A 25,028-nucleotide genomic window follows, 5' to 3' on the forward strand; every position below is an offset into this window, starting at 1 on the left:
ATTTCAATCTAACTGTTGCTCATTTCATACTTAACACATATTTTTTTTATAGATCGTATTTCAAATTTCTGTTTAATGTTAGTACGGATAAATGCTTCTTCACAAACATATTATTTCACTTCAAATTTTTTAATCGTACCTGACCCCTTTAAAGAGGGTATTTATCTTCTTTTCATCGCATAAAGAATCATTATATTAAAAGTTTATTTAAAGTTAGTGTATATTTAAACTCCATTCATTTTCATATAATGTTTTGAATATGAATCATAAAATCAATTATGTTAATATAATAAAATGAACAACAATATTGACTAACAACACATGTCTGGTCACAAATGACCAGTGATGACCTGTCTGTTGCTAACTAGCTCCATTTATATATTTTAATGTGTTTTGTGTAGTATATTAAAAACAGATAAAACGGTTTATGTGTCGAAATTCATTTAAACTATTAAACGCAGTAATTGAGAGATAAGCTTAAATGTGAAGTTAAATTAAAAGTCAAAAATCAAAAACAAACTGAAGAATTAATTATCTTTATGGATTAAAAGAAAAGATGACTACTAAATGATTTATTTTGATGTTTTAAAACTGGGTCTTCTTAAAGGTTTTAACTTGTACTGCCATCGGTTCAAAAGTTTGTATTTCAAACATCTGTTTATTTTACAACATTAAAACTAGTTTGGAAATAACTTTGTCGTTCTAAGTACTAACTCAAATCTGAAACTCAGTTACAACTATCCCTTTGTTTAAAATAAAGTAAGGGCGTCACAAATCAAATCCTAAGCAAATGCATTGAAAAAAATTCTTGAGACTTTGTTCCCAGCCTGCGGTGATGCATAACGATGATGTGGTTTAAAAACTAACTAATTTGGTTCAGATACGCTTGGCGAGATTCATCAAATGCGCAATCGAACGGAACGAAACATCCCAAAACACCGGTCATTTGAAAAATACCAGTTACATAAATGCTGTATTATAAGATAATTAGATATATTTCAGTACCATGGTTATGCAACACCAGAAGCTTAAGTAATAAAAGATAAGTGATAAAACAAAAAGAACTATTTGCCACATGTATAGATAATATACATTACTTAATTTGTAAAGTCAGTAATTGTTAATGAAGAGAACATAAAAGTATGATTACGTTTGTTCTGCACCAACTGCTTTCCTTTGGCATGTTGATGAGTATAGATAACAATAATACGCTGGGAAATTAATACCATTAAAAGGCTACGAGTAGGCTGAGAACAAAGTCTCACGATGGCGCGAGTTTTTATCGTCTCGGCTCTGTCTAAAATGTCATAGTTTTTGTGTTGATTTTGTACCGGTAATGCTTCAATTTGTATTTTCAAGTCACCAAATACTAATAATACACTTGGAAATTAATAACATTAAAATGCTATGAGAAGGCTGAGAACAAAGTCAAACGATGGCGAGAATTTATATCGTCTCGGTTCTGTTATCAATGTCATTGATTTAGTGTTGATTTGGTGCCGGTATTGCTTCAATTTGAATTTTCAATTTCGCCGAATAATACACTTGGAATTTAATATGAAGAAAATGCTATATTAGAAGGCTGAGATTGCCATCTACTGAGAACAAGTCAACGTATCGCGACGACGAAAGGCTACAACATATCGTCTCGACACTGTTTTCCAGTGACATTGTTTTTGGTGTCGATTCTCCAATTTGTATATTCTAGGCTATCTTTTCTTTTTGGCTGAGTAATTGTTTACGAGATTAAATAAGACACGGACAGCTTTTTTAATTGTAAAATTACGACTTTGCAGCTTTAGAAGTATCGTTTAAATCTTCATAGACTGTTATCTGTAGCATGGAGGGAAATCTTTCATCTGAGCACTTTTACATAATGTTTATATAACGATGTGGCGTGAAATGAACATATATACAAACGGCTTGTCAGTTACCGACTTATCATATGTTCCGTCATGTAAAAAAAGATATGAAAATGACATTTCAAGGATACAGTTTATACATATCGATGAATTATGCCAAATTATGAATTCTTATTGTATATTCCTAATCAGACCCATTTCAAACCTGAATCATGGTCTTGTGAACGATGAAATTACATATTCGAAAAAGTGCATGAAAGTTTTTTTTTCTTCACTTCAGACTATTAATTAAGTAAGTTACTATATGTCCATTAACATTGCTTTATCCTAACTTAAAGATACAAGTAAGGATTTTATTCTTACTTAGATTGATTTTGCTATTAGGTCCCTTTTAGTAATATAGCTCTTTACGTGATTCAGTACTTAAACATCCCTAGCTTCAAATAGTTAGCTTTGGGCTTTCTTGATGAAAGTGATTCCAGAAAAGCGGTTCGAACACACAAAAATTATAGAAAGTGCAATTTTTAGTTGTTTTTTTTTTTACATGAGTACATTTGATTTAACAATTGTAAAATGACATTGTTTATAAATGTGTCTTCTTTTGTTCTGCGCACCAGAACATCGGTATTACATGTACATGTTTATGGTAATGAAATGCATGCCACCTGCTTTTGAAATGTTGTGTCAAAATATGCTGACTACTTATAGTTAGTTCATAATAGCAAGATTTGGTGAAGTGAAATGAACAGTAAATCTGATTAACTCTAAACACTACAGTAATACATTCTTTTTATTCGGAATGAAAGTTGGTTCTGTGCCATCGAATCTATTACTTTTTTTTTGTCGGATAATGTCAAAATTTTATATTCCACGTCATATGGATTTCTTATCTCATGTAGGTTACTGAATATTTAAGAACGAGTATGCACAAGTAGGAATATTCGCTGTTTAGGGAGCTACCATTTGATTTTTAGGGGGAGGGGGCTAGGATGAAATTTGAAAAAAAGGCAGGACAGAAGTCAGTTTGAGTAAACAAATAAGGCAGGATGAGCAACTTGGCAAAAAAAAAGGCAGGATGACAAATTATGTATAAAAAGTCAGGATAAACTAATAAAAAAGGCAGGACCGAATAAAGTGAAAAATAAAAAGGCAGGACCGAGATTACAACTAAAAAAAAAATGCAGGACACAATTTTTGTTCCTAGCCCCATAAAAATCAAATGGTAGCTCCCTTATGATCAGTATGGTGCGAACATGTCGGGTACGATACAAAAAAATACACCGAACACATGTAGATATTTTCAAGCCAAACGAACGTTTGAACGACATTTCATTAGGACCATGCATGTTGACATTTTAAAGCTCAGTTTATACATCATTTAAGTTCATTATTTTCAAAATTGCACATTTAAACTTTTTTATGACTTAATTTCTACCATTGTTGAAAGATTGAACATATATTAAGCAACCTGTTTCAAGTAAAGAATCCATAATTTAAAATGTTCGACGTTGATTCCATCTACTTTTTTGGTTTTGCAGCAGTAAGGACGGAAACTTTGAAAAGAACTCGATTTCTGCGATGAAAGCGAAAAGAGAAACACTATCTAATATCGTAAGTAACATGCGCATCATCAAAAAGCACTTTACAAAAGACGTAAGCTTACATAACCCTAAAATCTATAATTTAATTTGTTACCAGAGCAATACGTTCAACTTGATAATTAGTTTTTATTTTCGCCAAATGAATTTGTCTTGTCTCCGCCATTTTTAAATTTAAAATCCGATCAATCAGTTTGTGTTGAACTAAAGAAAGATTAAGATTGTCGGCAAGTGATTTCATATCATGTCTTGAAGATCTGTCTTAATCCTACCATTGAAGCAGAAGATATGGCAGCCATGATAGGTCGCGTGAACCGGTCGTCTGCTGTACCATCATTTGTATTCTAGAAATGCGCAGTTTGAAACAAAGTAAATTGTAGAGGCTTTATTTTGAGTAGTCTATATTTTATCTTAAATCCCATACATCAATGTCCTAATCCATGATAATTAAAAGCCGATGTACGGACAGAATTTGGAATTTTCTTGAAATATCAAATAATGAATATATACATCTTAATCAACGTTATTCCTGTATCTATGAAATTCTTTTAGTTCGAGACAATTATCTTCAGTTATCCAATGTATTTTTGCAAAAAATATGATTATTTATTAATAATAAATACTGAGAATTAGACATAACCTGTCTATATAACTATCAGATGTAAGATTTCAGTGTATAAAGTGTGAACAACTTCAAGGTTAAAATATTTACTGAAAGATAAACTCATTTGCTTCAAAGGCAAAAAAGATACATAACCTAATATAAAAAGGGAGATGTGGTATGATTGCAACTAGACAACTATGCACCAGAGAGCAAAGGACGCTGTTGTAAGCAACTATATGCCACCGCACGGCCGTCAACAATGAGCAAAACCAACAGCGTATATCAAGCATAAAAGACCCCAGCATGACAAATGTGAAACAATTCAAACGAGAAAACAAGATGGCAACAAAAGACAACCAATGAATTATAGGCTCCTGAGTTTTGACTTGTTTGTAAGCACTAGCAGTGGAGCCAGTAGCCCTATTTTATTGTTCAAAGGAGCCCGGAATCCTAATTATAAATTTGGAGGCTTGAACCGAACGATAAAATGAGGATGAAACCCAGAGCCCATGCAGAGCCCGTGTTTTCCCCCAATTATACAAAATTCCCCTCATACAACCCGAACCTTAATGGTTGAACATATATTCTTCTACTAATTCCTTCACCTACAAACCTCACGTCTTCTTTTTTTCATATTTATAAGTAACCATGCATTGAGTTTAAATTAATTTTTAGCACGAGTTGCATCCCTTTCGGGAGAGTAAGTAATGGTTTGCTGTGGGGTATAGAGACGATTCAATTACGATCTATTTATAATCTAGGTACACAACAGTTTCGAGTTTATAATCAAATTCCATAAGTTCGTCAGTATAGTTGTTATCATGACTATGTTCATAAAAAAGCATATAACCGAGAACAATAAGTATTGTAATTGTTATACTTCTAAGGGAGCTACCATTTGATTTTTATGGGAGGGCTAGGATGAAATTTGAAAAAAATAGGCAGGATGACAATTTATGTAAAAAAAAGTCAGGATAAACTAAAGAAAAAAGTCAGGACCGAATAGAGTGAAAAAAAAAGGCAGGACCGAATAGAGGGGAAAATAAATAGGCAGGACAAAATTTTTCATCCTAGCCCCCCCCCCCCCCCCCCCCCCCCCCCATAAAAATCAAATGGTAGCTCCTTAACATGATCCAGCATAGCAACGAAACATTTCTTCTCATTCAATAGAATGTAGCTAGCATCAAATTATCATTCAGTAAGAATTAATTCAGAATTCATGAAATGGTTTATATAAAAGAGCTATACAGCTTCAGAACACTTTGGAGATAACCATCGATCGTATACAACCGTAATGCAAAACTACCTCCGGTCATTGGTCAATAGGGACACTTGATCTACCGGTTTGCTCTAAAACCTTACTCGACCAGGCTTACACTCATAAAACTTTCGAGTAAGATTATTGTACTCGGACTCAGAAACCAACCAATCAAAATACTGCAAGCATTTGGTGTTTCGAGCATACATTTTGTACGAGTATCGAGTACAGTTTTATGGCTGAAAGGTCTGGTTGGTGGACTTGCGAGGTTAATCAGTTACTTCTATTGATAAAATTAATATCTGTGTTATTGAACAGATGGTTTGTTAACGTTTATCGAATTTGTTTTTTCGTTTGTTGTTTTGTACATGAATCCGGGCGTTGGTTTTCTCATCTGAATTGTTTTACATTTTGTTATGTCGGGGCCTTTTATAGCTTGCTATGCGGTTTGGGTTATGCTCATTGTAGATGGCCGTACGGCGACCTTTATATAGTTGCTTTTAATACATCTACGTTATTTGGTCTCTGATGGATATGAAGTTGTCTTTATTTATATGTCTAAAATATGGAGGTAAATATATAAAGGCACTGTACTGATTAATAGTACGCTGCAGTCCAGAGCTAATAGAAATAAGAAGATGTGGTATGAGTGCAAATGAGACAACTCTCCATCCAAGTCAAAATGTGTAAGAAGTAAACAATTATAGGTCAAAGTACGGCCTTCAACACTGGAGCCTTGGCTCACACCGAACAGCAAGCTATAAAGGGCACCAAAACGACTAGTGTAAAACAATCCAAACCGGAAAACCAACGATCTAATCTATATAAAAACGAGAAACGAGAAACACTTAAGAACCACACCAACAAATGAAAACCACTGAAACAGTTTCCTGACTTAGAACAGGTGCAAACAAATGCAGCGGGTTTAAACGTTTATAACAGGCTCCAACCTTCACCCTAATCTGAAATAGAAGTGTATCATTATAACATAGAAAGACACACTATAAAATATCAATTCGGAAATGGCTTAACTCAACCAAAAAGACATATAATTAACAAAAACAAGTAAACACATACACTAAGATTGGAATTTGTATAGATTATCTATAACCAATAAATCAATCAAAGTTGGCTGACTTTATCTTCCTTTTTTTCATTTGCTATTAAAATAAACAAAATTTTAAAAGGATTTAAACTTTTTTACTACTTGAGGTTTCTTCGCAATTTCAGGGCGAACAAAATGACTTTTACCATACCACCCTCCGTTTCTGACAGTTTGAGTACTTTCTAAAATCAAGTCAATTAAATGTGTTCTTTTGATTATTATGATATTTTAAATACCTACGATTTCATAGTGTGAAATGTAACTAAACAATTTCCTCGATGAATAGGTAAATTAACAACATTTTGCCAAAATAAACCCTACAACACTTCATATAACAACTTATTATATTAATTATGATTCATTATGTAATATTCTATATATGAAAAATAATTATTTGCCTCTTGAGACTCGCTGATTGGAAACAGAAATACGTAAATTATTGTCGCAAAATTTATGTAATAACACTTGTGTCAACCAATTTCATATGCAATAGTCTTTGAATAGCAATAGAAAAGACAATTTTGGAAAAAAACCAAGTAATTACAATTATTGCATAAAATAATTATTCAGACCGACTATAAATTTTCATAATTGTATACGCATTATTTCAATGTTGTCTGTTTTGGACAAATGTGAATGAACATATTTTGAGTATGATTAAAAATGCATGAAGATATTTTCTTTAAATTATGGCATTCGATGCTGATTATTCCAAGAAATTATCATGACAATCGACAAAATGTCAATTTTAACGAATTGGTGGCATTTTGAGATGAGTATTTATTTTCAAAATGACTTGGTCATTTAACAATTATTGAAAATTTTAAGAAAACAAATGATGCAAGGAAATTAATACCTTCATCCCGAAAATTTTAAATATTTGTCATGAAACCAAAAACTTAATAAAATAGAATTGTATCACAATATGTAATATTTATTTGACCCGTACCTTTTTTTGACTGAAAACAGGCGGATTGCGAGCTAAAATCAAACTATTTAAATTATTGTAAAAAGTATGAATCAAACAGCTTAAGGTAGATAGGGTGTCTTCCTCCATCTTGGATTTTGAAATACCAGAAAACAATCGGTCTAGATCTTTAATAAAAGGTGCAAATTTTGAGAGTAGTAGGTAATTCATGTGTAAGAATTTTCATTTGAATAGAGAAAATGACATATTTTATCATATTTATGGTTGTATTTTACAAAAAAACAGAATACTTTCGTTTGATTCTATTTTTTCCAACTTTGCCACATAAGGGGAGGCAACTCAAATGTAAGGGCAGATAATTCAGATTAAGTTACTTTTACAATAGAATGTGTTAGGAATTTACCTATTTTATTATGTAGCAAGAAAACGGGTCCCGTGACCCCATTTTTTCTTTTTCTTATCTGAAAGCATACTATTAGAGCTATCTTCTCATATTTTATCTCAAAATTCTATGGTGTAGTTTTCGTTTTATGGCAGAAAATTGGGTTTTTCATGCATAATCTATACAAAATCTGTCAATTTTGCACAATCTGTAACGTGAAAATAAGCCCCGTGACCCATTCTTTTTATTAGTTTTTTTAAAAAAGCATGATATAAACTACATTTTGGCAAATTATTAAAAAATTCTATGGATCATAATTTAGACACCCCATCTACCTTAAGGCATAAAATTACACAAAACATGCAAGCAACACACTTTTGAAACGCTTAGTTTATAAATAGTCCATTGTGCTCCGGTTCCTGTTTATAAAAAGGAACCCAGACTTTGCACATGAACCTGTTGAAATTTTTTTTGTATTGAGAACACATTTCAACTTTTGGTTTTTAAGTGAAACCTATGAAGTCAATGTTTTGAGATCCCATTTAAGCCGGGCAATTAATTCAATATTTCAATATTTTGATTTCCTTCGCAATGGAAGAAGATGTGAAATTCGTCATCTACATCATTACATGAACAACAATTACATTTTCAAAGATTACGAGATTCTTTTTATATCAACTATATTATGTTCCAGATGATGTCCCCACATTCTTTAGTAGTATTTTGTGATAAGTTAATGAAACACAAAGTTTTAATTTGATTTTATTGACGGTGAAAATTACCGAATCGGCATAACTGAGTTGTTTGCATACATTTGTCTATGGGCATGCATTAAAAGTGTATTGCAAACGCTATTTACTTAACTTTTCTTTTCTATGTTATATGTACTTATTTTCGTTCAAATTATATATTATCAAAGAATGGAGCTAACAGATATAGAGCTTGTTTTCATAAAAAAACAAATAGTTTTACAACAACTGATTTTATTAATTGTAAATAATTTTGAATCTAGAAGTTACATCCTCACAAATTCCATTAAAAAAATCTACGGATATATAAAAAAAATCGATAAAAATGCCTCAAGAAAAAGTATTTTTTAGAAAAACATGATAATAAGCTAATAATACTACTATTATGAGCGAGTAAGTCGTGTACACTTTTTATATTCAGGGGTGTCCCTGAAAACTTATATAAACATATGCTTATTTTAACCATTTCATTAAATGCATGGGTAGTAATCTAATCGTGAATACATAAGTGGGGTACACCTTCTATATCCTGACAGGTGTGTTTGATGCTTCTGTTTTCCCTTAAAACTTATAAAAATTTTAATATAATTATTTAAAAAGCAGTGTAAAAGGAAAAGTCTGGTGAAAAAGAAGAGTCATCAGACAATTAATCAGACAGAACGATGACGTGTAATTTCACATCTTCAAAGATGAACATCCAATTATTTGTTTATTGGAAAAGATAATGAGCACATGCTCAGATAGTCAATATTAGTCCCAGCATGACATTGCCCTTATCTTATACAGGTTAAACGGTTCCTGGTCCCTCATCAGAAAAGTCAAGACACATTTCATTTCTTTTGACAGGTTTTGATCTTTACTCCTCAGAAATATACGTACACGATGAAAGGATGGGTCTTATCTGTGGAGGAGGGAAAAAATGAAGATGAACGCATCAAACATTAACCAGCTTCACTTCTTTTAAGATATCCCTTGATGAAATTTTAACGTTTAATGTTACATCTTTATACGATATTTTTACTTTAAATTATACAACTTTAAATAGAATAGATCCAGGAGGTATTATAACCAAGGTCTAACTATAACTACTAGTATAATATTTCCATTGATTGCTAGATAGATAGATTAATGGCTGGATTCAGGATGTCGTGTCTGAAAATAATGCATTACATATATTTTTAGTAATCTTCTTTTATTAGTAAACTTTAAACAAAATGGATAAAAGAAGATCCCACTAATTGAAGAGTTTATTTTTGATAATTATTTAAAATCAGTTCTAAATAGTTCTGAAACAGTCTTTTAATGGACTGAGAGTTTATATTACAAACATGCTACTGAAACGGTTTGTTGTTTCCTGTCTGTGTCTGATACATGAGGATCTGGATGGGGGGTCATTCATTTCTTTATTTGTTAACTTTTTAGACCATTTTTCTCTATTCTTTTTTTATTTTGGCCCTTATTATCTGTTCTTAATATATCAGCACCCCATTATTCTCTATTCCATAAAACCCCACCAAGACCCTCATACATGTATATAGGAATGCAGGCTGATTTTCGTGAAGGTTTCATACTTCATGCAGATATATTTTAGGCCACACCAATTTGATTAATAGTTCTTCGGACAAAAGCTCCAAAAAATATGGGGCGAACGAGCGCATTTTTTTTTGTTTTTATATATTTCTTGAAAATGAGTTTTTTTTTAGGCGAGTGTTCTATAAGTGAAGCGAGCGGTAGAATTATTTTTAAAATTGTGTGATTTAGAAGTTGTACAATTTATGTACTTGTTATAACTGGGTTATTTCATAGAAAAACGAGGAGCAACAGATGCTCTAATGCATATAATTTGATTTATTTGTGCCTGTACACCATATCAGACTTTCTGGTCTCACTGTGGTTTAGTTAATTTTGGTTATTTTCTTCAAATAAGATTTGTCTATGTGAAATTGCATTTAAATCCATATATATATATAGGAAGCATAGCAGATGCAGTTTTACAAGAGGAAGTATGTTAGTTAGGTAAATGACACATGTTGAATAAAATTGAAATATGTGTATGTATCCCAAAAAATGCCCCTTGTATTTGATAGTTTTCATTATATGGCAATGAGTGTTTCTGTTGTTCCGTTGTTTTCCTCTTATAGTTGATGTGTTTCCCTCGGTTTTAGTTTGTTACCCCGGATTTCTTTTTGCTTAATCGAATTATGACTATTGAACAGCGGTATACTACTGCTGCCTTTAATTATTGGCTGCTTGACATCCAGTTGGAACTATTTATGCATAGTTAGGATCAAAATAATGCGTGAGGTGAATATTTCTTGTTTTGTACTAAAACAACATCATGAGTAAGACAGTTATATTGCTATACATGTAGATCCAAATGTATTAAAATGTTCCCTTGAAATACCTGTCATCCCATTCACATGCATTTTTCTTACTGAGCAAAATACTCTTTCCTATTGCTCCTAAAAGCTGTAATGCATTTAAAACTCTTTAGCTTGACTAGAAGTGGTTGAACCAATTGAACACCCCTATTTATTATGAGCATGCCAATCACAATACGGCATCACCTTGGTCTCGTTGGAACTCTTTAAATTCCCCCAACAAAAGAAGAGTTCTGCTTGCATGCCAAAAGACTAACAAGGGAATATGGGGTTTCATCAACATCAAATACTTCTGTGATTTTTTTTAAAAAGTTCCTGGGAATTTACAATCATTTCATCAAAAGATAGATAGGTATATGCCTGTTGAAACACGGATCGGTGCTGACGATGGTTCTAACAAATATTGATGTGTTTGTGGTCATGATGACTCATCTAACGAAAGATTTTTAATTTTTGCATCCTGGAACAGGTCTTTAAAGGTAAAACGAGAATGCTTTTCGGATAACTGTGTGTTCAATGACTATTTGTCCACGGCAATGAGCTGACACAACTGCATGTTGGCATCCCGATTTTTGACCTTTTATTTACAAATCGACTTATCACACGTGCGTTTAAAACGAAAGGAGCATCCTATATGCAACAGAAAAAAATTTCAAGGAGTAACTAATTTTGGAGCGGCATGCGGACCAAGAATTTACGGAAACGGTAATTTTCTTTTTTTATTGAAAAGTCAATTTCTCAAAAACAGGAGCGGGAAAATCCAAAGAACTATTAATCAAATTGGTGTGGCCTTATGTAAGGTTTCTTATTGACACATGTTCCAACCTTCAGGATTTATGCAACTAATTGACACATGTTCCAACCTTCAGGATTTATGCAACTAATAGTTGCATAAATCCTGAAGGTTGGAACATGTGTCAATAAGAAACCTTACATAACGATTGTTTGCCTGTACCGTGTAAGAAAATCGCCAATGTCGTCTCTGAAAACATATAAGAGTTTTTTCCTGAAAGGACTTTTAATATTATAAGCAGACTTTGGAACTCTGTGAAAGGTTTATACATAACATGTCTTATGTTTATTTTTTTTTGACGGAGGATTCAGTGCTCGAAATATAGCATAGAAAATTGTTGCAAATCTCCTTTAAGTTGCACAGTTCCAATAGAGACTGATGTGAAGGAATTGATATTACAGAAATTTAGAGATTTTGAATTCAGTTTCTCCAAGTGACGTTATGTGAATAAAAAAGACGATTTTCAGGGTCTATCTTGGAAAAAAGATCTCCAGTACGGTTACTTTTTTCTTGATAATAAAAAAATAAATAACTTTCACGAGATCTTATTACTGAATGAGAAATCTACATGACATTGTGAGTACTCGACGCGTGTTTTTACGAATAGCAACCTCCAATATGTACGTTTGAGACCAAAAGGGAGGCCAAACAAACTAAATTCACGTTTCAAAACAAAAATATGAAAAGGATAATAAACAGAACAGATAAAAATATTCTAAGTCGTCGTTTGTGTACAATTTCAATGACATTTAAAATCGCATCATGTATGGCTGTTATGTGTCTATTTTATTGACTCTTCAATTTCAACAAAATCGATACTTCTGTATCCCCTTTTACTAATGATAATTGTTTATCCAATAAATTACAGTACATAACACACACACACACTGAAACAGGAACATATATTGTAGTGGTACACATACCAAGAACGAAAATAACCTAACACAGTAATGTGAACTAAAGAGTGGGTAAATCATGTGATAATTGTACAAACAGTAAATTGTTAGTTCGTCTCACCGAAGTTTAAGGTGACAGTAGGACTATCCCGGCTCAGCTATCTTGAAATTTATGACCATACAGCAATATAATTTGGTGTACAGATGCATCACGGAATGGTTGACCATGTGCTATAAGGGAAATGTAAAACGATTCATATTCCATGGTTCAGTGGTTTTGATATTTTGTTAACTTACCTTTAACTGTACGTCCGTCTTCAGATTTCTGATACACGAAACGAACTCCAAATATTGGACGTATACCAGTGCAATCGTGCACTACCAGGGCTTAATATTGGTTTTTAGAAAAAAAACTCCCCTTTATCTCTGACAATCTGAATATTATTTCTGAAACCTAGATAATTAAATGTGTTCTTTTTATTATCTTTAATATATCTACAATTTTATAGCGTGAAACGTAACTAAACAATGTCATTGATCGATGATGAATATGTAAACTAAGGGAGCTGCCATTTGATTTTGATTTTGATCTTTTTTTAGTTTATCCTGACTTTTTTTTTACATAAATTGTCATCCTGCCTTTTTTTTTACTCAAAACTCCTGTCCTGCCTATTTTTTTTCAAATTTCATTCATCCTAGCCCCCCCCCCCCCCCCATAAAAATAAAATGGTAGCTCCCTAACACCATTTTGACAAAATAAATCAAGTTTTGACAAAATAAACCCTACAACAATTCAGATATATAACAACTTACAGTATTCATCATGTTTTCACATTTAAAGAGGGTCAATATGACATAAATTTAACGCTTCAATGACTTCTATTTAGTTTCACATTGGGTTCAGTTGTAGTAACTGACTAACAATCACCCACTATAAACGTATCACTTATTTGCGTGCAAAACAAATCTCTAAATTGTCTCAAAGGAAACAACAGTTCTATGCTGTAAAAATATTTATCAGTACCTGCAAAACAGTCTATACTAGTAGTCTTTTGTTAATTTATGTATCATTGTCATTTTGTTTAGTTTCTTTTGTAACCCATTCTGACATCGGACTCGGGCTTCTTTTAAACTGAGTTTTACTGTGCGTATTGCTGTGTGTTTGTTTTTTTCTACATTGGCTAGAGGTATAGGGGAGGGTTGAGATCTCAAAAAACATGTTTAACCCCGCCGCATTTTTGCGCCTGTCCAGTTTATATATTTCGGAGTTTAGTATGACGTCCATTATAACTGAACTAGTACATATTTTTGTTTAGGGGCCAGCTGAAGCACGCCACCGGGTGCGGGACATTTTTTAGCTGTATTGAAGACCCATTGGTGGCCTTCGGCTGTTTTCTGCTCTTTGGTCAGGTTGTTGTCTCTTTGACACATTCCCCATTTCCATTCTCAATTTTATATTGGTTCAAACCTAGTCAGTATTTATCTTTAGTCATATGAAGGTTTCTTTTTAAACTGTTGTTTTTTAAGGTGGTGATCGCATAACTTTTAGGGTTATTGACAAAAATGAAAACAACACGTTAAATAATTTCATGCGTCCGTAGCGCTTTTCTAGATTGACCTTCACCAGGAACACTCAAAGTCGAATATTGGAAAGCCGAGGATGTATAAGAACCGAAACAGTTGAGGACCTATATGACAAAAAAATACCTAAAAAATAGTTAAATCCATCTAAGGTCAACTTTGCTTGAGGGAGTTGAAAACAACTTGTCTTGACGAAGAGGGCTTTAGGGTTTTGTGTAGAGGTGAAGACACTGGATATTTGTAGAAAATCTCACTAAAAAGGCGGAAGATACTAAGGGCACATTCAAAATTCAGAAAAAGAACTTACAACACCATGGCTCAAACAACAAATAATTAAAGACAAACAAGTCCACAATCACTCAGTGGCGGATCCAGGGGGGAGGGGGGGGTCCGGGTGTTGGAACCCCCTTTTTTTGACGATCAATGCATTTGAATTGGGACATACAGTTGGAACCCCCCCCCCCCCCCCCCTTTATCCTTGGTTAGGAACCCCCTCTTTTATAAATGACTGGATCCGCCCCTGATCACTACATATATATCTAGAAAACCAAAGACTGCATGCGCAACACGAACCCCACCAAAAACCTGATGATCTCATTTGATCTAGAAGTGTAAGTTGACCTTTGGATCTCTAGATGCTTTGGTTTTATTGCTCTGTTTGATTATTGTCAGGATGACAAGAAAACCACAACCTATTTAATTAATCTAAACCATCTAAAGAAATAGAAAATAAAAGGATATGGAGTAAATGTACATGGGACAAAATCGCACACAATAAAACCTTCTTGTGTTGTATCTAAAATATCTCATATGCATCATCGAAAAAACCTTTTAAGTAAGTCATAATTGAAATATATTTTTTTTTTATTCCCCCCGGCAAAAGACTTAAAAAAGATCTTTTAAATTAATAAAATGTGATTCAGGCTATGGCTAAATTTAGACATTTGTATGACCTCTAAATCGAAATTATAACGTCTAATCCCAGATAATATTTAAAGCAAATATATTTAAAAGGTTTTTGTTTTAACCTTGGTTCCGATAATATGAAACACGATCTGACGATTTTAATAAATATTTTGTTGACAAAAGTTTATGTTACTGTCAAATAAATTTTAAAAACTCTTGTAAATAACCATGAAATAAAAGGATATAATAATAAAGTATACAAACATAACGTTAACGTGTTAATCCGTGTCGTAAAGCAGGATCAATGAAAGTTTATAGAAGTTTTCAAATAACAAATATTTTATCAGCTCTCAATCTTTTATATTAAAAACCCTAAAAATCAGTTAGGAATATTTACGATTGGTATGCGTATCCAGTGATTCGTTTTATGTTAAGCACATGTTTACTATTGGATTGTGAAAAGCTTGTTGCTTTAAACAGACCGGAAGTATCATTTGATTGACGACTTTGTTATGTTGTCTTTTAGATTTTTTTTGTCGCTTTTCGTCGCCATCTACATCACATCCAATTGGCAAACTCTGTCCGTAAAGCACAATAACATGCAGTATTTCTACCAATGAAAGCTCTTCATATAACAACAAAAGATGTTTTTGCCAAGAGTTTCCGTTGTCCCTGATATATGAGGATCCGAATTGGGGGATCCTTTATTTCTGTATTCCTTAATTTTCTATCTCATTTTTCTCTATTATTTATATTCTAGTACACCATTATTTATTCTTGATTTAAATTTTTGCCTTTTTTTCTCCTTTCTTTGATATGTTTGTCTATTTTTCTGTAGTGTTGTCCCATTATTCTCTATTATGTAAACCCCATCCCTCATATATACCGACACGTGTACTATCGAGTCACGTGATTGTAAATTGCAGCGAAGTTGTAACATCTAGAACTCACAGTTCAGCATGGTATGTAGAAAGACATGTATATTTCTCCTTACCGTGAGACAAAACCAGACTCAAGATAGCAGACATTAAACCATTAAGAAAAAAAAACAATGCTTATTCTCTGTGTTTTACACATAATCAGAGGAAACTTTTCAATGTTGTCTTTATAGTAGTTGTATTTATTGGGTTGTACATTACCGTATTTATTTGTTCATCGTTTTCAAAACATCGCTGCAAATACGATCAAAGGAGACGTGGGTTGAACGCCAATGAAGTAGCAACTTAACTACACAAAACGGCTCATCCTTCTTAAACAAATGATAATTATTTTTCTTATAGAAATTTTCCATACTACCCATTCATGTCGAAACGAAGGTTAAAGAATATGAAACGAAATATTTATAATATAACCGTTCTCCGCGACACCATAAGATTCTCGCAAGTGTCATTGCCGATGCAAAAGTTAACGTGAAATTTCCAACTAAATGTATTTTACATTTGTATATAAACAAAAGACATCTTTTTTCTTTGTTTCGACAAGATCATTTACTTTTGTTTTTTTTTATATTTTTTTTCAAACTAAGTTTCGTATTTTGCACTATGTGTTTACTTCTAAAGCTCTTACGACCAAACCCGTACACATGTTAAACAATTTTCTGACAAATGGTTTATTCTATTCAAGTTTTATTTAGAGCTTTCTAAACAATTATCAGCATTGCTCTGACGAGACGGCTAGGTTCAGTTGTCTTTGCCATAGTTCAAGCAGAGTTATGTCGCCCTGGGTGCCGGATGTTGTTGGTTCGTCGATCCTCAGTCAAGTCAGACCAAAGACTTGAACATATGTCTTTACTACTTCTCTGCTAAGAACGCGGCATTTAGTAGTAAAAGCAAAGGCTGGTCGGCTCAGAGTCGGTATAATGTGTCCGAGTTAGGCGACAGGTTTTCCTGTGAACTGTTACATTGTGAACTATCACGTTAAAAATCCGACTCAGCGTGCGCAGAGCAGAGTTCGTAATCATTTCACACCAATATGTTCTCCTTATCATATTATGTTCCGAGTTTGTTGTATGTTCGTCTTTACTCTTTACATTTTTACATTCTGTATGTTTTTTTCCCATTTGCTCTTATTTCTTTTAACGAGAGTCATCCGATGAACATATTTTGACTACTGAACTTACGTATTATTATACATCTTCCTTTTTAGGTGATCTATAGCATTTGTATATCTTCGTTTCTCTTTATACCATTAATGCTAATTTATTATCTCTTTTTTAATAGAATCCATTCTTAGGTTTTCTCTTCTGATGATTTTTTTCTTGATTTCTTATTTTTGTTCTTATATGTCTCCTTTTAGCCTTAATGTGCTTCAATCAGTTTCTATATGTATCTGATTTCTATTGTCCGCTTTTTATGATAATTGGTTTTCTTGATCTTAGTTATTATTATGTTTTTACCGTTTATTATTTCAGTAATGATATATCTGTTAGTATAGGTATTTTAATAACGACCTTCCTTCTTTAGATCTGGAACTACTTCTTTATGCGTAAGAACAGTGTATTTTGTAGATTCTGATGAACTCGATATAACAGGACTTCCTGTCCAAGACTAAACTAGTGGTTTTCTATCTTTTATCATCTCGCGACGATACAGCATGAAATGTACATATTTTGATGTATTATCAGAGACAAATAGGCTGGTATTATTCTGTGAATATCTTCCTTTGACGACCGTTACTATACAAGTGTTCTTTCTAGTTCGAACGTTACAAAAATGAATCTTCTGCGTCTTCCAACAATAACTGTTGATAAATTGTAGCAGGGTTAAAGCTTTGGCTATCATGGTGTTTTCTGTCTAGATTTTGCTATGGTGTTTCTGTCTACGTTTGGCTATGCTTTGTAATTTAACTGCTATGCATCTTCCTATATATACATTTTTGTCACTGACCCAATATTTTTTTCTCATATAACGATGTTTTTTTATACATTTCCTTTTGTACATTATGTAGCCTTTCGTTTTGTAATTCCATATAATCTCGATAAGAATGCTTCTCTTTGCATCAACGTTTTAATGATTCCATTCTATATGCATTTGTAATGATTATAATTACACCATCTCGATATTAACGCCACGGAAATGATCTATGTCTGTCTATTTTTGACTTTAGAATTATCTTTATTTTTTCATCGTCGCTATGGTTTTTATATTTTACTTAACAATATTCTCTAGAGATACATATACAGTATTATTCTTGTTTCACCGTCATTGATAACCATTATTGTTCATTAGTATTATACTAAGATACTGTCGAAACAATATTATCTCTACATTTTTGCTTTAATCTTCCCCATATACAATAGCTACAAGGATATTCATATATCGCCCATATCGCATAAAATTGTCCGTCGACCGACGCTTTAAAAAAACCTTTTTGATTGTAATGAGGCTTTCCTCTGTTGAAAGTTATTCATTTGTAAACTACATGCATGTATAATGATTTTCCGCTGTCGATCAAAACTGTCGTCTTGAATGTACTTAAACTATTTGTCACTGGACGTTGAGCAAACAAAAATCAACGAATCGACCATATTTTTTCTGACGCCCTTCACAAAGTTGAAGTATACTATGGTCAAATGGAAATGGACTATTTAAAAGCAAATATCATGCAATCAATAAACACTAACAGAAAGCTAAAGCAAAACGAACCCCAACCGGGATGACTTCAGCAAAGGTAGGAATTTTCTGCTTCACTAGTGGCACACGCCATGTTGATCGTGGCAAGTAAAAAATCGATGATAAAGACTCTCCAAAGATACTAGACTTATAATGTTGTACGCCAGGCGCGTTTCTATAAAGAAGGAGCGCTATAATCAAACCAAATAGATGTCCAAATCAAATACGACGTTAAAAAGCATAGAAAACCAAAAAATCCGATAAGTTGTAACATATAGGGATAATCATGCGGCATTCAATGTTATTATATTTCACGTTAAAATGCAAGATTTTGATTGGCTAATACGAGGGAGACAATTTACTCTATCCCATGGCTGAGCGGTAGACAATATATTTGAATGTCACCCTCTCGTCCAGACCAATCAAAAGTCGATAATTTAAATGACAATGAATTGAATTTACATCAAGTAATTACAGACAATGCTTAAGGTCTACGTTTTGGCTCAGATTTTATTATTTGACTGTCAAAATAAAAAAATAAAACATCTTGCTTCACTTCTGTTCATTTTTCTAATACCCGTAACGTTGTTATGTACGTGACGTCATAGAAAATACTTTTAAATAAAATTCATCTAAAAAAAATAAATAATAATAGGACATTCAGTATAATAAATTAAATAACACATAGCTGAGAGGGTGATAGAGCAGATTGGTACCCCTCGAAAAAGCATTGTCAACCTTGGCTTCGCCGTGGTTGACAATGTTTTCTCGGGGTAACAATATGCTCTATCACCCTCTCAGCTATGTGTTATTTATATAATGTCACAGTCGCATAATATCACTATTATACCTATCATCTTAGCATAGTCATTTTACCGATATTGAAATTTCGTCACTTGCAAAGCGTTATTAAACATGCGTTTGAAAATACCATTGAAAACTTTCTGATTAAAGATTTATAAAACGAGATAGTCCTCATGAACAGTTGTCATTTCGATTAAATCCGAACGAGTTTCGATAATCGATAATTGCCAGTGATTGACAGATGCGTTATCGCATCAAAGAAAGTCAATCTTGATAGAACATCTGTCTGCCATTACCATTTACCACCCCGAAAACGAGTTGAAATAAGGAAAAAGACGTATACTTGCATGTAATCAGATAATCATCTTACAATGGGATTTCTAAATGTGATGTGAAGATCATCCTATGCAAATCTCATTCTTTCAAAACCTTTGGATTTGTCTATGAGCACCGGCTGGATCAATTCACCCTGTTTAACTAACATTGCCAAAATCAAAAAGATTGTAGAATCTATAACATCATTTAAAAATTTTTTTTTTTACAAAAAGTCTACGCATTTTCCATTAATCTGCATGCAACTCAGCGCTACCTGATGTTGAAGGAATTCAGACACAAACTTATACATTGTTAAATTTTGCGACGAAGGACATCCCTCGGATTCAGCCATTTCTAAACGAAGGGTTCCAACCCAGGATAAGGGGGGAGTTCCAACTATATGTCCCCATTCAAAAGCATTGATCGTCAAAAAAAGGGGGTTCCAACCCCAGAATACAATCCCCCTTGCTCTTCCACTTTCCCTAACCAAAATGAAAATGAATAAATTAATTTTGGTTTTGGTTATCAACTTTCTTCCTATGCGTTGTTTAGATAAATACTCAAAATTTGCCCAAATATGTGAAATTGCAGTTTTGAGTTATTTTCAGGCATTTATAGTGGTCATCTGTAAGATACAAAGCCATACCATTGTTTGATCTTCAAAGTACATACACGGAGCTGAGTTGCTGCGAATTTAAATAAAGACTGAAAGACTTTCTGAAAATGGCTCTAGCATGAAACGAATTCAAGGAAAATTGGCTCGACCTCTTTATCTATTTTTCACTCTAATCAATCCTGCCTTTTTTTTATTAGTTTATCCTGACTTACATAAATTGTCATCCTGCCTTTTTTTTTTGGCAAGTTGCTCATCCTACCTTTTTTTATCAAAACTCCTGTCCTGCCTTTTTTTCAAATTTCACCCTAGCCCCCACCCCCGAAAAATCAAATGGTAGCTCCCTAAGTCTTAATTCTCCTTTACATAATATTACAATTACAATTATACAAAGCATGTACACTTCAGTAGATCTATCTTAAATGTAATATCAAAATGGGGCATTTGTACAGTCTGGAAAAAAGCCTAGTAACACAATTAACAAGATATTCATTCATTCATTAATTTATTTATATTGTACAATTTATGGTAAAACAATACTTTTTTAATTTGAAGTTCATAATATCGCACCACCAAACTGAAGCTAATATTATATCTACCTTTCTCTCTGTACAGCAACCTGTTCAACTATTATCATAAATCAAGGAAACTGAAATTAGGACCATAATTATTAATTGTCTCTTAAGATTATAAATTTGTTCCCAAGTGTTTAAAGTACACGTTTTTTTCACGAGTAACTAATGTTTTTTTTTCGTTTATAGAAGGGCTCAGGGAATAGGAAAACTTTGTCAAAATGAAAAAAATAAAAACTGTTGCGAAGTGCTTAGTTTTGAATATTAACTATAAGTGAATGTTTAAAATGGAAACTACATGTTATATCTCATGCTATTCTGTAGTATGACATAACTTTAAACCCAATTGTACTTAATAGCGTACTAACATATCTGATTCGTCATCGTCCATTGTTACAGCAGTTAAAACATCTCCCTAAATAGGACCACTTCGAATGGATTTTGCTAATTACCTTCGTTATCATCCGGGTTTTAACCTCTCGAATTTATTCAATTGACGCATGAGTGGACAACTTTACATCCGTATGTCTATTAAGCACCATGAAACCTAGGGATTACCTTTCGATAAAATCGGACACTTGTTTTGTTGACTCATGCCAAACATGATGCAGAAGAAAAAATGAATGAACTATTGAAATATTTCGAATGTAGTCATTCATTACACGGACTAGTTCAATTTACTGAATGCATTTGTCCTTGGAAATAAAATGAATACAAGATGTCGACACGAGCTGCAGTTAATGAAAGGGTTTAAAATGGCGTTTATAATTTTCTGTTATTGTCATTCCGAATAAATAGAGAGGAGAAACTTCATTAAATCTACTATAACTAGTAGTAAGGGCAAAATACTGATCTATAATTATATACGTGTTCAACCACAGAGTTAATATACCCTTCCGGCTATCCAATATCGTGAAACAGTATATGTATTTTATTATTATGCCTCTGAAATCCTACAAAGTAACGCAAGACAGAAAAAACAACGTTTTATTCAGTGATGACTCTTGTTGATGTGGTATTACCATTTGAAGGAGGATACATTGTATATACTGAGGTACCTTAACAAAATAATCTAAAATGTTATAGTTGTTAAACAAGGCCTTCTGAACACACACACACACACACACACAAACTGAAGAAAAATAGTACATGCAGATACATGTATTATTGACTGTCAAATGCATTCATCATGTATGCATGCATTTGCTTTTTTGTTGTAACATTGCAAATACTAGTATGCAAAGTATTTTCCATTGTATTGATCATACCACATCTTCTTTTTTTATATTAGTTGCCTTTTATTTTCATGATATAGTATAAATGTATTAAAATTGATGATTTCTCAATACCGTATTATTTTGTTTATCAAGCTTTAAATTTAACCATAGCTTATTTAGAATATGTTTAAGGAATTACACCGAACGTTCAATGAAGGATCATAAAAACTAAGCTCCCGTAGTTTTCCAGACCTCCTACACATCTGAAATTGAAAATTTTGATCTTCAAATGGAACGAAAATTATGAATTATCATTATTAAATAACTTCATATTTCAATAGTTTTTTACATTACTTTCGCATTCTTGATTGTGTGATGCTATATGAACACAAGGGTGTGAACACAAATCTGGCATGCTTAGTAGAACCATAACAACCAGTTAGTATGTACTTGTCAATATAATACTTCCATGTTATAGAAAACCATACTTTAGTGTATACCATAGTCTTTTAGAAGAAATAATGTATGAATAAATCTCAAAGAAATCAAAAACTTTTTCTGTCTTCTTATTTTTTGAAAACATTGCACAAGTCAAATATTCTATTCTAATTTTAATTGAATGACTTTTAATATTTCTTCCTTTGATAAAATATTGATAAAATATTTCGAATACAATAGCCACTTCTAGCTGAAGGATGTATTTTGAATAACAAAAATTATCTGTTTTTAATTTAAATGTTTTCAAGGATTTTTAACAGTATAATTAATTACTCTTTTCAAAACGAATAATTATAGTATCAATTTTCCTTTCAATCTCTTCCCTTTCACTTCGAGTGTCCTTATTAAATTACAATACTAGGTATAAGCGCCCACATTATCCAACTGATGCACATGTCACATCGGCCTTCATAAACACAAAGTCACAAATACATTGGTACTGATTCAAAAGTTTCCGGTGATTACCAGTCAGCACCGAACACTTTTGAATGCGTTAAAATCAGATGAAGAATAAGTAAAGGACTTGCTTGTATCACCCAACCAAAAACTGTGGGAATTAGAAGATATTTTTAAACCGACATGCATTTATCTTTTTGTGAAATTCCTAATAGAAATATTCAAAGAATAGAATGGATAATGGCATCGATGTTTGCATTTAAATATAACAGGGTAACGTTAGATCGGAATGACCAGCATGCTCCTTGTTTTGTGATGCTTTTTTATGATGCCCCGTCACGATAGTTTCGGGCAATGAAAATGTTTCGACAGAAAAACGTATGCAACAAAATCATAATTATACGTGTGTATTACTACATGCGCTTCAAATATGGCGATCAGAAAATAATAAGTGTTTCGATAAAACATTCAAAACCATTCATCCATTTTCATTTTTATATAATTGTGTAACTATTTGAAAATTAGGTTCACAGAAATGAAATGTAGATTTATATTGAACGCTGTGAACTATCTCCTGTGAAAAATGTGCAAAAGATAGCTGTTACCCTTTCTTTTGTTGTAGTATCTTATTTCTTATTATCATTGATGTAAACCCATACATGTATCTTCTATTAGTCATACATTCCACTCTTTAAGGTATAGTTCCTTGAATGAACACTTTCAACTGAAAATTCATATAAGGGGAATGACACGCTTTTGGAATGTGGGATAGATAGGGGAATGTGGGAATGTGGGATATAGGGATGAAACAAAATAGGGATATGGGAGATAAGGGGTAAAAATGGGGATGTGGGATATCGGGGGTAAAATAGCGGGAATTGAGAAAATATTTTAAAAAAGCGGGATTTTGGAAATGAGTGACCCCATGTCACCCTTCTCCTGCATATACAGTCATGAAGCTAGATTTGCAGACTCTCTTTATAAACCATTCATAGTGTTTCCATATGAATAGCATACACACGACAATACCTTGCGTTTAAATTTCAATGGTAATGAGAATTGATCGTGTGTTGCAACTTTGATGTCTATTCTGCTGACATATGAGAAAACCTGTTGTTGATATATTCTAAAATAGGAAAGTAATATGAACAAACATCGATGAAATGTCATTGAAATTAATACCTGGCATTTACCTGTGTCTGAACGTGATAAGTATCAACATCTATCAAGTTCATTTAAGGTCAACTTAAAACAGTTTTACCCGAGTTGCTCACGTATCCACAACGATCCCAACCGAGTGCATGTGGCGAGATAGGATTCTCTACTATTATACTTGTAATATTACAGGTAACATTAATTAACCAGCCAGGTAAAACCAGACGGCACCAAGTACATCCATTGTTAAAGCTGCTGAAATTGAATAACTGTCATGACGTAAGATCCTGTGTCTATTAATTATAACTTGATTAATTATTGATTTTTAATATCTGTCCTGACAAAGACCTGTAGTTGTAAGTGGTCACGATGCGTATCAGTGCAGATAGTTTTTTCTTTATCATTTTCTAAGTAGGTTTCAAATGTCAATCAGTTTGATTGGTAAGCTGTTTGTTCTTCTTGAATGTCTGTTGACTTTGGGACAAAAGGAACCTGGTATCTTTAAGTACATGTCTAAATCGTCTTTGAATAAAGCTTTTACGACAAATCAGCAGCTATCTGGTTCGGTTTGTAGTTTGGTCCAAGTATACGGATGCTGTACTCGATAATATAGTGCATTCCATTCTAATCGCACCTTGATGTTTTGCGATAAGATTGTTCTGCAATCTATTTTCATAATCCCTAGGATTACACGGCATTTCCTTTCAAAGGAAACCAGTAATTGTATTACAGCGACAATTACATTTGTCTTTTGAAATGATTTTTCCCATTATTACAAAGGTACAGAAACCTCAAATGTCATAT

The 25,028-nt window shown here is 32.8% G+C and overlaps 1 protein-coding gene across 3 annotated transcripts in view; it reads right to left on the reverse strand.

Moving 5' to 3' along the window:
• LOC127717738 (uncharacterized) overlaps positions 1-25,028 on the reverse strand; it is a 383,100-nt gene that overhangs the window by 314,158 nt on the left and 43,914 nt on the right. The gene's annotated exons all lie outside the window — the stretch shown is intronic.

This window comes from Mytilus californianus, unplaced genomic scaffold, assembly GCF_021869535.1.
Source record: "Mytilus californianus isolate M0D057914Y unplaced genomic scaffold, xbMytCali1.0.p SCAF_1, whole genome shotgun sequence".
Classification (NCBI taxonomy): Eukaryota; Metazoa; Mollusca; class Bivalvia; order Mytilida; family Mytilidae; genus Mytilus; species Mytilus californianus.